The sequence below is a fragment of the Pyxicephalus adspersus genome, chromosome 10, assembly GCF_032062135.1.
Source record: "Pyxicephalus adspersus chromosome 10, UCB_Pads_2.0, whole genome shotgun sequence".
Classification (NCBI taxonomy): domain Eukaryota; kingdom Metazoa; phylum Chordata; class Amphibia; order Anura; family Pyxicephalidae; genus Pyxicephalus; species Pyxicephalus adspersus.
Genome location: NC_092867.1, coordinates 6,761,903 through 6,780,082, shown reverse-complemented (window position 1 = coordinate 6,780,082; position 18,180 = coordinate 6,761,903).

The following is an 18,180-nucleotide window of genomic DNA, read 5'->3' as shown; positions in this document are numbered from 1 at the left end:
ATGGGTAGCAGCAAGAGGGGGGCAACAGCAGCACCACTAATGAGGATACCACCAGGCAACAAGAGGTCTTGGTAGACACGTTTTCACATGGTAGCAAGAGGCAAGTTTTTCCTCTTCATCGCAGGGAGATGAAGACAGTGAACTTGATACATTATCCCAAATCCTGTACCTCTGCTTTTTCCACAGAACTTATAACGTGGTGTCAATGCTACAAATGGTGGCATTTTTTGGCATATTCTGTGTGTGGGTACTGGGTAATGAGGTAGATAGTGGGGAGGAGGTAAATACTATGCTCCAGCATCCACTGAAAAAATATATTTTTGAAAGGCAGGATGTCTAATAAAGTTTGCAGATCTCTGTCCATTGAAGCAGCAGATACCTCAGACTTTTGGAACAGCCCTGAGAGCTTCAAGCCTCAGTCCTCAGGTGTCCCCTACATCAGTATTTTTTTTTTGTCTACTCATGATGATGAATATTTTGCAACATATGTAAAAAGGAAAAGCAGTGGGTGACCAAAAACACATATTTCAGCATGCGTAGCATAGAAGTTAGAGCCCAGGTTCGAATCTCGGCCAGGATACTACCTGTGTGGAGTTTGCAGGATCTCCTTGTGTCTGTGTGGGTTTCCTCTGGGTTTTTTGAATTTGCTCTTCCTGATGGTTCTACTGCTGCTCCTGATGTTGCTTCTGTTGTTACCTGTAGTGATCTGGAGTCATCAAGACAGGAATTTTGTGCTGCATTTGTTTGACCACTTTGCAGTTTCACCACTTTGCAATCCAGCTGCAATCTTGTGCACCCACCATTGTCAGGTGAATAAAATGAACCAATTCTGAATTGACCTGTTTCTGCTGCCGGTTCCTGATGCCAAGCAATAATTGTACTACCTCCACCACTACTACAACAAGCAATGGCATATATAAAAGTTACAAAGTAAAGTTACATACTGTCCTAAATAAATAAATAAATAAAATAAATAAAAGGAAATAAAATAATAAAAAATAAACAATTGATTTTGTTAATTTTTTATTTGTTTATTCATTTTAAAAAATATAAAACAAATGGTGAGTAGTTCAGCAACAATGGGGAAGCTCTCTGCTCTTCATAAGGTACCATCTGAATATTTAGTTGCATTTTTTTTGGCAGCAATTGCTCTTTCTGGAGTTAAAAACATATTTTCATGCAGTGATTCCCAGTGATATCCACCCAAATTAGCCTTTTAAAAATGTTTTCTTTTAAGTCTGAATTCCAACTCGGAATAAGATTTTGGGTCTATTCCCATTATTACAATAATTTGTATCCTTCCAGGCAGCTCTACCAATACCATGCTAGAATCCTGTTATGAATAATGAGATGAAACAGGAGAAGAAGTGGACGGAAGATCCTCCTTACCAGTGATTCTGCCCTGAAGGTATAAAGAATTTCAAACTATTAACAGTAAAGAAGGAATTGGGCTCCCCGAAATTAAGGATGATTGTGTAGCATTCCTTTTTGACTAAATTCAATTAACTCTAAAATCAACAGAGCACAGAGGATGGATTGAAATAGAACAATCTATAATTCCTGGAAATAACTACTGGGCGCTATTAGTCGCAGCTTAAGTTTAGCTATCAGTGAAAATACCTTCATTGCTAACCATACAAGTCGCCAGTCATGCATGGAAATAAATTTTGAATAATTTTTTGAAGTCTCCCAACCTATATCATGCTCCTCTTCCTTTAAATTCATTTGAACTTTTTATACCCTAGTTAAGTCTATCAAGATGCCATAAGAAAGGCTACACTACAGTTGCAGACCTGCCACCATTCACTACATTGATGGACCAATATACATTGGCTCAAAATAATAATTTCTGCAATAATAGATTGATTCCTGATATAAATATACCTACAAAATTATGATTCAGTTTACAAAAACCTTCTAGTTTCTAAAAGGAGATTCTCCTTTTACTATAATTTTCTACAGGATAAGGACCTATGGACTAAGTCTGCAATAGTCTCAATTCGTTTTATTTTTCGACCAGTGTCAAAAAGCTTTTGTCTCTAATTACCAAGCATCTAAATGCACCGCAAATTGGGAATGTTCTCAGAAAATATTCTTGCGATGGTACCATACCCCTTATAGATTGTCTAAATTCTTTGAGGATATTTCACTGATGGAGACAGTGTAATGAAATTGGCACATTTGTACACATGTTCGGGAGCTGCAAGAGCTTGACCAGTTTTTGTCCTTATGTAATTGTTCTTATATCCAAAATAACCATAATGATCAAAACAATCTGAAATTAGCTATAGCAAGAACATGGCAAAGTAATAAATCCCCCAACATATAAGATTCAACTATTTTTCAACCAACCTGAGAAAGTTTTGGGTGTCCGTGGCTCTGGTTGGTGCATTCCCAAGCGGAATGCACTGTTGGTGTCACGGATAAGGGGGAGGGGAGGAACACCAGGAGGAAAACAGAAGGATAAAGACAAGGGACTAGGCCTTCAAAGGCTCGGTAGAGGGAAACGGTCACACCCTACAGACCCCCTAACCTAGCCCTGACTTCTGTCAGTATGAATATCCCCTGAAGGTGGGAATACTCATACACTGGAACCTAGGCCCTAGCAGCCCTGAATTGCCCTAGGAATAGTGACAGGGTTTCAGACTACTGGATTGTTTCCTGATGAACGAACCAGTGTCTCCCTGAGGCCTAATAACAACAAGCACAAGAGAACAAAACACCAAGAGCAGTACAACTTTTATTAAATAGCAAATGGAGGAGCAGGAACTCAACACACCAGCTCTTCCACATCCAAGTAGTGAATATCAACTGCATAGCATGAAGTGTCAGGCCAGACTAATAGGAGGAGCAGTAATGACCACCAGCTGCAGCTGATACAAGGGGAGTTGTCATTACAAACAACAACACAGAAACAAGTGAAAGCAAAGAGACCGCCAGATAACCTCACGTCTCACAGATATTCTAACCTCAGTCACGGAAGGGACCGTGACAGTTGGGGGTTGCACCAGCCAGAGCTCCAGGCCTGGGGAAGCGGGCAGGCTCAGATCTACCATGGGAGAGTGGGCAGGGATATTGTCACAATGACATCACTCTGGGGGAAGTTTCTCCCCCTTTGAGTGACACCTGGCTCCCTGCGAATGCGCAGTCGGGAGCCGGTGATTTTAGTGGTCCACGGACCTGAAAAGGTTGGCAACAGCTGCTTTAAATAGATAAAGCAGACATTTATCAGAGTGAAAGCAAGAACTTCCTGCATTTCTCCTTACTAGTGGGGGTCAAAATATTCCACCACTAAACCTTTGACTAGGATGCTTGCAACAGCATTAAGGGACAGTGCACACCTCTTCAACACCCTTCACAACATGCCTTCCATTATATAGAGAAGATATGTAGAGCATGAGATGTGCCACAGTACAGATATTCAATAATAAACTCAAAAACAATTTTCTTTGGAGCATACATTTAAATGGTGTAGACATTCCAAATGATGTTTGTAGCTTCCTATATAACTTTGACAGATGGTGGGATCTGATTGCCACCAGACTCACCCTATTATGAAAAATCCAGACATCCATCAGGAAAAACAGAGACTTTTTAGTCTAGGTAGGCTAAACCATTTAAAAGCTCAAGGGCACAATTATCTTCACTCTCTGAATTTGCTAAAGTATAGATTTCCATAGGTGCCAGTGGAGATATCAGTGCCTATGCATGGAAAGAGTAGAAACAGAATTTTTCATAGAGAAGAGATATATGAGTTGGAGTCAGATATACCTGTATATGAAACTTGGCTAGTATGTTGGGGGTGCACTTTGGGAGCCAAAGAAAGTTATGTGATCATAAACTGACTTGGTTTCTCCAACAAGCCTCTAGGCCAGGGGCAGCAGACTCCTGCCTTTAGGACAGATAAGGCCGAGCCAGTAGTCTGTTCTGGCCTAACACCCCCCGGTCGATCAGGCCTATACCCGGCCAGCAGGGGTCAGCAACCCGCAGCTCCAGAGCCACATGCAGAGCTAAGGGGACATTCCCTCTCCTATGTGTGCAATGCAGAGGAAAGAGATTTCCTTTCAGGGGCATTCCCTCTCCTCCATATGCATTGTGGAGAAGAGGGATTTCCCTTCAGGGGTGTTCCTGGTGGGGGCGGAGCCATCAGTGCAAGACTGGAAAGACTGTCTGGCCTAGTGTGACCCCTGCTCTAGGCATTTGAATAGTGGAACCCTTATATAAACCCTTTTAATTTGTAGTGAGGTTTCTAACTGCAGTCTTCTACCGACATTGCTTACTGTGATTTCACTGCACACTCTGTGCTATAGAAGTTGCAGCAAGTCAGACATTTCCTGGCTGAAAGAGCATCATCTAGCCCCTTCCTCCCCAACTGTATGGTCCCTGGCCTATCCCTTTTAATATTTGGATTTCACTTTTATCAACCATTGAACCAGTGTGATACTATCTGCTGTCAAGCACCCGGTATAGGAATCCCATCTGATTCAGACTAAAACTTTCCACCAAGGCATTTTGATAGTTGCCTACATTATCCCAAGCGCCTGAGAAATACTGGAAGAGGGTGCTCTAGTGTTTTCAGGAACCGTGTACAGAACCTCTTCTGGTCTCTCCCACCAGTCATACTCAGTAATGCAAAAATAGAAATATAGCGATGATGTTATTAAGTCTAAATTAGGATATAAAGAAAAGTACCATATTTTTTGCCGTATAGGACGCACTTTTTCTTCCCTAAAACTGGGGGGGAAAAGTTGGTGCGTCCTATACGACAAATGTGTTATAAAATAATTAAAATAAGATACTTACCCGATCCTGCGTGTGTCTCCTCTCCTCGCTGGCTGCAGCATGTGTCCCCTCTCCTCTCTGGCTGCAGCGTGTGTCCCCTCTCCTCTCTGGCTGCAGCCTGTGTCTCCTCCTGGCTGAAGTGCAGAGCGAAAGAACACACGCGCTCCCTGCTGTTCCCTGTCCTAACTGCCGTACAGTGGAAAAAAAGCACAGAGTGATCAGAAGGGGAATTTGAATGACACAGAGTGATCAGAAGGGGAATTTGAATGACACAGACACAGAGTGATCAGAAGGGGAATTTGAATGACACAGAGTGATCAGAAGGGGAATTTGAATGACACAGATTGATCAAAAAGGGAATTTGAAAGGCACAGAGTGATCAGAAAGAGAATTTGAATGGCACATGAGTGATCAGAAGGGGAATAATCTTTCAGAATCTTTTTTTCGAGATTTTCCTCCTTTAAAGTTGGGTGCGTCTTATACGGCGAAAAATACGGTAAATGTTTTACTGATGGAATGCGGAAATGAAAATAAACTTCCAAATCATTATTTTTTCAGGTTTTATTTCTGCACGGCACCATTGGGGAAAACACTTTCTGTTTCTGCAATGTTGATACAAAGAATTATAGTAAATTTTCCATCAGAATTCAGGGATAAAAACATTTACTTTATTCATCAAACATAAATAAAATCTTGGGCTTTAACAGTGTATTACAGGGAACTGCATGTGTTTCAGGTCATGCATCATGTTTCTGATTTTTCTATGAACTCTCTCCTGATATTACAATATTATATTCTAAACAGCTTATTTTTTTCAGAACTTTTTGAAACATTTTAAAAGCAAGGATACTTCTTGGGTCTGCGTGAGTAGGTAGAAGGATCATACAGCTTGGGTATAGAGGGGTGAAATGTGCTTTAAGGACATTTAAAGTCCAATGGCTGATCTTTAGAGGGCTCTGAAAGTTCCAGAGGGATAGTTATGATACCACAATGATGGGGAGCAACAAGAGTGCCCCACTGTGTAGAGATCCAACAATGCTTTTCCACTCATTGGTCAGGTGCCGTAAAGGGTTAGGGGAAATAAAGCTTTTCTGAAGGGTTGGGAACAAACTATGTGGTTTGATGTTATAGCAAACATCTATAAAATGTATACTTGGGTGGTACCCCAAAAAAGAAACGTTTTGTCTGAAATTCCACTAAAAACATTACATTGACTTTCCAGGTGATTGTGCCTAGACAACCCCCATACCTACAGCCTCATGCATCTATGGTATGCAACCCAAAACTATTGCCTCTGATCAGTCTCTTGGAATTTGGAGTGATCTCCTTACTGTCTTCTACCTTGTTCTCTTTGCTAGAGGTTCCACAATAGAGAATCATAGCCCTGCCTGCCTCCTCTTTATTTTATTAGGCGGGTCTCCGTAAAGATACCTGTAAACAAAGCCTTGATATGCTGATAGTTCAGGCTTTACTGGTAGATGTCACATTTATTGCATTAGAAATATGACAAGTGCTATAGAGGCCTGAATATCCAATTGCCAAAGTGGATTGTCAACATCTAGAATGGTGATGATATAAAACATAGGATGAAATCTGGTTTATTTGGTACTGTGGATAATGTTTTGCGTTAATGGTATGTCAGTGGGTTGTGAGTTATTTTTCAGAATCTTCAGTGCTCTCTTTTTACAAATCCAGCTGTAATTACTCTGACAGTTTTCTTTATTATACATAGCTCGTACATGCATCCGTACACATTTTCCTTCTTTTCCTTTTCCTTTTCTTTCTTTTCATTTTCTTTTGCTTTTCATTTTCCTTCTGTTCCCAGTTCTCTATGACCAGTAGATGGGCTCCCATCTTTACACACATATCTCGGCTCCCATTCCATGTTCTGTGTTCTTTTCCAGAAGAAAAATAGTAACAGCTTTCTCGGTGCCGCAACCAGCCATCAGGACACAGCATGCAACCTTGAAAAAAGGTTTTAATTTATCTGTTGATTTGCTCAACGATCTAGCAATTTGAATTTGGTATGGTTCCCCAACACATTCTAACCTCTCACTATGCACTTTGCCAATTTTCTGTGATTTCTTTAAACTATTGCTGGTACATAACAAAACCTCATGATTGGCCATTGTACCCGATGACTGCAGTTTAAAGGCCAGGCATTGCAATATAAGGCAGTTAAAGTATGCCCACATAATTTCCCCATAAATTTGTAGAATCTGTGAATGTGAACCTGACCATTAATCATAGAGGAGGCAATATGACCACCATGGGAGAAATTTGCTATCACTTTTCCAAGCTGCAGACATAAAATAAAAAAGTGGACCTCACTAAGATCACATGGCCAGTAGCTAACAGGACTAACCTATGAGTTCTCCATTGCTGTTCACACAGAGCTGCTACTGTATTTCCTTTATTACAGCTATACACTTGGTCTCTTCTTTATACAGCTGATCTAAAGACAAGGAAAACAAAGGGAAAACTACAAAAGTCTTTTTTGTACCCTGAAAGCAAAACAAAATCTCTGATCTACCTTTTCTCCAATGGGATAAAAAGAATAAAGCTATACAAATAAGTCAAGGACCTTCTTATGTGAATGGTCATGAAGGAGCTCCTGAGAAACTGTTAATTTAAAATAAAGACCTCTATCAACAGAGGGATGTTTTCATGGTTTCAGATCAATTTTATGCTAATTTTTTAATACCCAAACAATAGGAATGATTTATTAAAGCTATCTAAGACTAGAGAGGATAGACTGTCAATGATGATCTTAGGTGATCCAGCAGACCTGGAATGGATTTCATGAAATTATTTGCTAAATGTTTTCAATCCTGGACCAGATCTATTCTAGGTTTGCTTGATTCTCCTATGATAGTCTATCTTCTCCAGCCTTGGAGAGCTTTGACAAATCAAGCCAAATATGTACATCCTTGTTTTTTCTAAATATACACCTGAGTCGATAGCAGGTCATGTAATCACCTATACTGTACCTACCTCTAGGTGATTGGGTTCTATTAATCTCTGATTGCTTCGTAATATTATATTCCAAATACTGACCCTTATAAACTGGAAGAAAAAGAAAGAGGTGACATAACAAGTACAATGAAACAAATACCTTACAAGGGTCATCATTTTTTTACAATGCAAACTAAAGAGAACACTTATGTCCTATCAGATTTTTTAATTCATTTTCCATTCTGATAATTAAACAAAAGGTCCGAAAGACTCTACCAGAGATTGTGTTCTGCCTACTGTATATTATTTACCCAGTGCTCCAATGACACGGATGAGGATGATATTGGATCCTACAAGAAGGGTGATAATGACCCCTTTCCAGGAAGGCAGCCAGAGTTTCTTCCCACTTTTATCTGTAGGGGTTAACAAAAAACACGTAATAGGTATAATACATTCATATGGATAACAAAATTTCAAGAACTTCCTGCCCTATAGAGAAACAACACACACTACAGGAAGGGATTGTAGTGGGGGCTTCCTATTTGGTAGAGCCAATCCTATCCTTTTTATGCTAGGAGGAAGTGATGTCATTGGGACGTAACTTCCTCCACCTACAACTGCAGAAACCTGAAAGTAGAGTGAAGTTTTGGAACTTGTAAGCAAACCACCCATATGAGTTTAGCAACAAATCCAACATCTTGCAGATTACCGGTCCTCAGTGTGGTGGTTGTATTATGGTATGTTTTCTTTTTATAGGCTTGGTACTTTTTTTATAAATCTCAGAAATCTCAGAAATCTCAGAAATGTTGGAAATACCATGTACCATGCCATGCCACCTCCCCGTGTGTCATGTTTGGGTCCATCTATTCTGTTGGAGAATCCTATTGCTATCTGCCTCCCGACGGGAAGGTTCACCTTATCTATATGTTTCAGTAACCAAAACTAAAACCTTGAGCTGTCCAAAGAACAGGAATAGAAATAATTATCCTAATAGGCACATTTGTTTTCCCTCACTATGGAGAAATTATCTTTAATTTCTTATTGTTTATGGGCCAGAACCCAAATGGAATACGGATGAAAAACAATCTAAAAAGGGTTTTATGTATCTTTATGAAAACTTATGTATTTGGAGGCTAAGATAGGATGCCTTCCAGTTGCATTTTTACAAGACAATGCTATACTCCCATATGGCACTTTGAGGATAATTTACAATTACAATATCCATAGTAACAAATGGCCTTAAAAATCCATTTTTAAGGCGAAATTTTGAGGTCACACCAAATGTCAAAGAGGGATATTACTCATAATAACCACATTTATTGTCTTTTCTGTATCCTGCACCAGGAAAACGAAGCATGGATTTCACTAAGGCCTGAGACGCCAGTAATTTCTTTGTTCCATCACTACTAGACCAATACGGGAAATCATTTATCTGGAATGAATGTTAATTCTCCTCTTTGGGAATGGACAGGCAAGGTAGGTTAATTTCACCCGAGCACCCAAGAGCCTCCCGGGATGCGTGATGTACGTATTCCGGGAGGCTCTGCTCTCTCATTCACTTTCAACCACCTAGGTGATCGAGAATGAGGAAGGGGGTTTAAAAAAAAAGGTGTTGCCCTTTTTTTTTTTTACCTTACATAAAAGGATTGTCTACCATTTTATGTAAATTGAAATTTCTGAGTTTAGGTATACTTTAACTGCAAAACCCCTGATTATGGTATTGTCTTCAAAATTGCTGGTTTGATAAAGGTGGCCTGTGGGAAGATCCCAGAATTATAAAATAAATAAAAAAAATTGCACATAGTTTTTCTGTAAACCAAAGCTAGACATAGTTAGCAAAATGTGTTTTTAATGTCACCTAACAAAGTTAAAAAGGTTGCAAAGCTCCTGCACATATTCATGTCATCAGAAATGCTGGAGAGGTCACGGGCCCAAAGAGAACATGGCATTAGTGAAAAAATAAGTCAGGGTAAAATATGGTGGGGAAATTAAATTTTGTAAAATATTTGGAACTTACAGCATGGTATTGTGACAAAACTATGTTCAGAGGCTTTGAAATAAACCTAAAAAATTGGCAAATGTATATTCTTGTTAAATGTCACCTTCACCTATTCCCATCATCAGTCATTTCTACATTATGATAAGACAGAAGAATCTCTTACCTGCTGTCTCCATATCTGATAACACAGAGAGTCCTGAGCTGATGTGACCAATCTAATAGGCATTATGTGTCATATAACATTCGTGTACATGATGTGGTTACAATGCCAGTCTAAAATTTCCTATGTGGTCACCTAGGCTGAGATCTGTTCAGTGTAGTTTAACCAAGAAGCAAAGCATGAAAGTCATCACATCCTGTTTCCCTGATTTTTTTTGTATGAATATGTAAGATTATTAGATTGTTAGCTCTCCTGGAGAGGAGGGGGGGGGTTAGGAACGGATATGAGCCAGTCTGTGTACGGTCATGTCAATTCTCCCTAAAATTCAGGGAGTCACCACAATTATTTTACTGCTCCCACTCCTCCCTATATGCATTTATTTTATTCTCCAAAGACCTAATTGGCTCTATTACCTTGACATTTATGACCCATACTTTTCAAAAAAAAGTGTAAAAAGTGGTAAACATGTACATTGCTTTACATGTTATTGCAGGGGTGCCCACAATTTTTTGGCTTGCAAACTACTTTTACAATGACCAAGTATATATATATATATATATATATATATATATAGTTACATATATTTATTTATACATATATTTATTTATACGTAACCGTATACTTTATATTCAAATATATGTTGTTTATCTTGCATAAGAACATGAACATGTATGACATAATACGATTCTGTACATTTTTCTGCCATTACCATATTCCGATGGCATCTTAAACTGAATGGAATCAGCCAAAGTTGCATAGTCTGGTCAGTAGTTGCAGGTAGCCACCCTCATACAGACTTCCAAAAGATTGAGTTTTGAGTTTATTTTGAAAAGCTGGTCTCTGTGATCTACTTGCGTTGCCTTTGTGATCTACCGGTAGATCGCGATTGAAAGCTGACATTCATTATTATTATTTTACAGTATTTTATAGCATTTGTTTAGTATTTTTATAGCACCAACATATTACGTTGCCTTGTACAAAGTCTATAGGCATGTTAGTAGCTGTCCCACAAAGGAGCTCACAATCGAATGTCTCTATCATAGTCATATGTCATTAACACAGTCTGAGGCCAATTGGGGGGAAAATGGCCCTAACTGCTTGTTTTTGGAATGTTGGAGGAAACCCACACAAATACAGGCAGAGCCTGCAAACTCCATGCACATTTACATTACAACATTGCATAGTACATTCTTTGTATGTCTTCTGCATGCTGGGAGTCATTTTTCACAATCTGTTTTAATTCCATAGTAATGAATGATAGTAATTTTATTCCATAGTAATACATGGAGGCACTGTATGTAGGCTGGGGTAAATATTGGTATCTGTAGTTCTTCTATATGCATAGGCAGTGTACAACACTTATTCTCTTTTTGTTTATTTTAGTAAAAATACTCAACATATCACACAACCTGTCCTTTATGTTTGGACTCTTCTTGGTATCCCTTCTCTCACGGGCTGTAATTCTCAGAATCTGGAGAATAACACCACGTGGGATTCCATTTGGACAATGCTGGACTGGCATGACTGGAAAATTACATATTAGTTATGAAAACGAATATTAAATGTTTGTATTCTACAGTATGGTCAATACTTTTAGGGTCTAGCCAATCTATTAATAAATGCAAGGTCACATTTCTATTATCTTAAACTGTGAACAGAGATCTGAGGGGTTTCCTCAGTAAATTGGATTTTTAAGGCCAATGAGTGGAAGTTTTACAATTATGAATCAAAAAAACTGTTTAAAATTGTAAAACTTGCACCCATTGGCCTTAATAGTCCCATTTACTGAGGAAACCCCTCAGATCTCTATTCCCAGTCATACAGTATAGTGTCTTAATTTTCAAGGATTATTAATATCATACAGTATTTATATAGGGCCATCATATTTACTTATGGCAATGCGTATGGAGTAATACTCATTCCCTAGAGCAGTGATTTTCAACCACTGTGCCACGGCACACTAGTGTGCCTTGAGAGATCTTCGGGTGTACCGTGGGAAATTATCCAATTTCAGTTAATTGGTCCCAAAATGATTTATTTACTGCAAAAAATTTGTCTTCATTTGTCTATACCAGCGATGTATAGTGATAGGCAGAACCAAAAAGAACTCTTCGACTAGATGGCAGCAGGTAGCTAATTTACGTGTCTGACTTTTTGGTGGTGTTCCGTGGGATTTTTCTAATTGTAAAATATGTGCCGCGACTAAGAAAGGTTGGGAAACACTGCCCTAGAGGGTCAGGGCAGATATTAAGAGGATCCTTTATTAAATAAGGCTTCCAGATTCTAAAAAAAAAAGTTTGGGGTAATTTTGGGGTCTTATCTCATGCACTAATTTTTTGCCTCCTTCTTTTTTTTTTGGCAAACGTCTATGGTCTAATCTGGAAATTTAAGAAATTATCTGTGTATTTTTTTAAATGTTATTGTTCATCGAGGAGTAGTTAGATTCAACTGAACTGTTTTGGGTGGGACTTTATTCCTGATTGTTGCCAAAAAATGTCTTAGTCTTCTTTTGATGTAAAATTGTGCCAGTGACACACGGTGTTACTAGTTTGAAGTAATTCCTAAACACAAGACCGCTTCTTAAATACGTGTTCTATAAAAGAGTCTGTTACTACTTTACATGAGGACAATGTGCCATCTACTGGTAACAACCAAGCACAATCTTTATTTAATCTTTTTTAGCAAATAGCCCATCACAGCCAACGCGAAAGTACAAAATATTTTAATCTGTAAAATAGGTGAAAAATATATACAGAGTCCATGTGATTCAGTACCTAATCTAAACGACCCGATGGTCAATCTGACTGAGCTCCAGAAATCTTGTACCGACAAAGTTCCATCAGGATAACCATCACTGCAGCCTTCCACCAGTCTGGGTTTGATGGCAGAGTGGCTAGATGGAAGCCTCTCCTCAGTGCAAAACACATTAAAACCTGTTTGACATTTGCAAAGAAGCACATGAAGGGCTGTCAGACTGTAAAGAACAAGATTTTCTGGTCTGATGAAGCCAAGATTGAACTGTTAAGCCTCAGTTGTAAATGGTATGTCTGGTGGAAGCCATCAGCTTCCCAACACCATCCCAACTGTGAAGCATGGCGGTGGCAGTATCATTATGGTGTAGGGGTGTTTTTCAGCAGCAGGGACTGGAAGATTGGTCATTGTTAAGGGAAAGCTGAATGGAGCAAAGTACACAGATATCCCCAATGAAAGCCTGTTCTACCGTGTGATAGGGATTTCAGACTGGGTCGAAGGTTCACCTTCCAACATAACAATACCCAAAGTACACAGTGAAGACAACACAGAAGTGGCTTAGGGACAACTCTTACATTTCCTAGAGTGGCTCTGCCAGAGCCCTGACTTGAGTCTTGTCAACGATATCGGAAGAGACCTGAAAATATCTGTTCACCAACAGTCTCCATCCAACCTGATTCAGCCTGTTATGATTTACCAAGAAGAATGGAAGAAAATACCCCAATCCAGGTGTGAAAAGTTTGTTACATCTTCACCCAAAAAGACTTGGCTGTATTGACTGCCAGAGGTGCTTGAAAGGGAAAATATAATCTAAATGATGGTAGAATTAGGCTACAAATTGAAAATAAGGCTAAATTGAAGAAGATTAATATTTTATGAAGATATTGTATAAATATAGCCTCAGGAAATTGCCCAGTTTGCTCAGTACAACACAGGGTTGAGGAGTATACACAACTTAACAGAGTTCTTATGAGCTGTTAGACTGCTGTCTGTCTGCTAGTGTTGGTCGAATATCTCACTATTTGATTTGACAGCTATTTGATCAATTAGGGCGATTCGAACACCATTAAAGTCGATTGGGGGGAAAATTTGGGTTATTTTTCAGCCTCGCTCCCTTGATTGCTTTTGCAGCCCTAGTGTAACTAGAGCATGTGTTCTTGGCTAGAGACTCCAAGACACTTTTGCAATCACTGGGACTCCAATTATGTCTTCATCATGGGACAGCTCCTCAGGATACTGGATGGTTGGGAGGTTTAATTTGTCTATCTGGCAGCAGGTGTGGCTTACCATCCAGCAGTGGCTCTCACATTGTTCTCCAAGGCCATGGAGATATGGACCAGCAACATAACAGGTGCCAAAAGCAAAGCTATTAGTGCAATCCTTCAGAATCACATGTTCACCTCTCATTTTGTAAATAAGTCTTCAGTCATGTGGCAGAATAATGTTCTCGTCTGTAATAATATTTATGACTTTAGGCCTCAAGCCTTGGGTGACTGACCTGCGTCAAAGTGCAGTTTATATTTTAGAGAACACTACTTCCAAAGCAACTAGAGGAAAGCTGACCATTTTGCCTCAAGATCTTATGCTGTTGAAATAACATAAATTCTAGTCTGGGGCTTTCTCTTCTGGAGTCAGAGCCTAAAAACGCAGTTGGGTAAGTATCACATGGTCCATGAAGTTAAGCAGTTTTTATTTGCTTCCAAGCCTTTGATAACCTTTGATGCTAGTCTATTGGATCAGGCAAATCCGTGTCTGGGGAAGTCAGGATTTTGCACATTTTTGAGTTTAGAGAGACCCTGTGCTCTCCACACAGCAAAGCAGTACTCCTGGACACACAAGGGTCACTTATCTGTGGAAACAAGGTGGCACAAGTAGCTGTACCCTCCTCAGGGAGAAAGAGCCAATTATGACCGTAACTCAGTTCAGACACTTGACATTTCAGCAGTATTTCTCCCAGGTTCTCTAAATGTACAGGCAGACTAGTTGTCCTATCATAATGTGAACAACAATGAGTGGTCCCTGTCACAGCACCTGTTTCCATCCATTTCCAATTTTTTTCTTTTAGAAGTATATTCCTAGGCATCGCCCAGGAACAGCAAGCTATCCAAGTTCTACTCTAGGTATCACTGTCCCTAGGCAATAGTGGTGGACATGCTGATAGTTCCAAGGAACTTTCATTGAGCATATGCCTTTTCTTTGATTCATGTTAGGGAAGAAAATGTGTTTTTTGATGGTGCGATTGCTGCCAAATTGTCCCAAGTGTTTCCGGTTTCCAGAGGGTCCTATGTGTATGGGACACTCTACCTCATCCTGCATTTTGGGAAATGTTTTGATGTTGAAAGGAGGAAGTTGGCTAAAGTAGGATGTTCTAGACATACTAATGACAGACTCCTGTTAGCAGAAATCCATCTACCAGATGGACCTGGTCTAAGATATAATCTGGGACAGGTTTCCTGTCCTCCCCTTCATGGGATCTGGATAAGCAACCTGCCATTCTGTGACCATTGATGTTAAAGACTGCATTCTTGTTTGCTATCGCATCGGCGAAATAAGGTGTTTGGATTTAGAGTGTCAAACACTGCACAGACAGTGGGGCAAGTGATCACTTATCGCAATGAGGTATAGTAAACCCAGACATAGCATGTTCAACTGTACTTACTAACAAACTAGTATAAAAATACAGATATCATTATACAATGATCTCAGTCCACATAAACAGCAGGTCAGGATCAAAACAGGTCATGAAAGGTCAGATGCCATCCCCAAGACCATGGGCAGAGAATACAGCAAGGAGAAGACTAAATAGAGCAGAGGATCTGGCCAGGACCTAGGGAAGGGCATGCCTTTAAATAAAGAACTCTAAGCTGTTCATAATCAGTAGGGATGAGCAAGCGAGTTTTTAAAACTCAATCTTGCAGCGAATTTGGCCGCTCCGGCTTACTGAAATTTGAAGCAAGAACTGGATTCATTGATGTGCGATCCCTGGCAGTAGAGGTTAAATGGGTTACAAGTTTTCCCATTCAAAACGTTTTCCCCTGCCAAACAGGGAGCACTAGAGGTTTTGAATGGGGATGCTTGTCCCCATTTAACCTCTAGTGCAAGGGATCACACACTGAGCTGATCAATGAATGCATTTCTTTGAGAACAGTGTGCGATCCCCAGAGCACTAGAGTTTAATTAACCTCTATGGCCCTGGAAATCACAAACAGGAGGATTCCCAGGGAATCCTGTAAATCTCCTCTGAATCCTCCTGTTATAATTTCCTCGATCCTCTGATGGTTTCGCCGAAATCGGTTCGCGTAGCCATCGGAAGTTTGAGGAAATTTTCGCCCATCCCTAATATTCAGTGTTGTTGAAGAAAGACATACTCGTCACCTGCTCGTGGCTGGTTTATGGCAGGCCAGGTATTCAGTGTCACCATCAGCAGAAGCAGAATATGGCAGAACATTTTTTTTTATATAGATCAGGTAGTGTTGAGGACAATGTTTTACTTCAGGGGGTTACTGCACACTCAACCAGACGTTTGTAATATTCCTAGGTTTCTGTATTGGTGGTATCGATGGAAGCAGTAAACCTGATTTATTGAGGCTCTCCAGGGCTGGAGGAGATACACTTTCATTAGTGAACCTGGGTGATCCAGCAAACCTGATATGGATTTCCTAAAATGTATTTGCTATTTGTTAGCGAATATATTCAATCCGTGACCAAATCCATTGCAGGTTTGCTTGATCACCAATGTAGGTTCACTGATGAAAGTATATATTCTCCAGCTTTAAAGAACTTTTTTTAAATAAGGCCCAGTGTGCAAACCATCAACTTGATATTTACATATTTCCTTTTCTCATTTTTAGGTGGACCCAGGGCATTGACTACTGGCTACTTGATCCTGGATACAATGCTACCTTATAATAAAACATGATTGCTGTCATCCACCTGTGTGTTCATTATTATTATTATTAGTCATTTCCTACATGTATACTGCAAAATAGTGGTTAAGAATAAAGAGAGATGTGAACACTAGGGGCCCATATGCATAGCTCAGTGCTGGTGTGACCCCTAGGAAGGGCCAGAGTGCAGAATCTAAATATCAGTCTGGTCTTCTTCAGAGCCTCTAGTGGAAAGGGTGTTTGCTCTGCAGACTGATATCAGGTCGGTTGAAGTAGCTGAAGGATGACCAGGGTCGAGGAAGGCAGCAAACAGTCCAGGTCAAAGGCAAGCCAGGGGTCCTGTACCAGAAGGCATCGGAGAGACAGAGGTGACACTGGGTCCTGGGACACTGGAGGGTAACAGGGGAGAAAAGCAGCACCTGGAGACAGGGGATTGCAAGAGACACAGGTAGACACTGGATGTACGAGTGCTGCATGTGGGACTAAATAACCAGGGACTATCAAGAGGTTATCCCCTTATTGGCCATTGGAAGGGAGGATATAGAATAAACTCAGAAGAGCAGGTGCACCCAGGGTCTTGGTTCACTATGGGGTTTTGAATGGAGAATTTATTAATTGGATTAATTGGTACATGTAAGATATGAATTTCTTTCTTTTTGGGTCCTATTTTTTCAAAAATTTTATTACTCTGTATCATATAGAGAAAAAGAAGAAACAGTGAAAAAACAAATCCTATACTATACAAATCCAAAGCCACTACTGTTTTAAAATTAACTATGACACTGCAGATAACAACCCCAAATTGTATTTAGCTATGTGGGCTAATAGGTTATTTATCTAGTAGGGAGTGATGGTATAGGAGAATGCTAAACACGATTTCCATTGAAATAGCTGTAAAAGCTTCCCCTTTATTACATTGTTCCCATTCTATGTGTCTGCCTTTGGTGCTCCCATTATAGTGCCTCTGTTTGTAGTACCCTCTCTATATTACCCACCTTATAGTGGTTCCATATATAGTGCCCCCTTATGTAGCAGCCACCTAATAGTTCTCCAAGCTTACAACATCCTCTTCATAGTGTCCTCTCAATACACACATGAAAAGTGGAAATTGAGATAGAGGGCTTTTAGGCAATAAAATTGTAAATACTATTTATTGTAATTCATGAACATTAACAAGTCATTCTAGACAGAACTTAGCTTCAAGCAGATATAGTAATGTATACATAAAGGTTCAGAATGAGATTTGTGAGATTAAGTCATTTAAGGATTGCAGTTGTTTCTACCCAGCACGTTTCGCCTTATAGATTCCTCAGGGGAGTTTTAAAGACCTTAATTATCATAACGTACAATGAATAATCAACTAATCACAATTTACAGCTATAAAATAAACATCAATATAGCATTAAGTAGTAAATAAGGCTGGGACATTGTTACAACAATTGCACAAATCAAGAAACACATGACAGTGAAATTAGAAGAGCAATCAGCAGTATTGCAATACTGAAGATCAATATAATAAATCCGAATTATAGTGCACCCTATATAATATCCCCTATTCAGGGTGAATCCTCATTTATAAAGCCTGAATTATGCTGTCTGTCATGTCATTCCACTTAAAATAGTAGCCCTCTGCGCTCTCCCCCTAC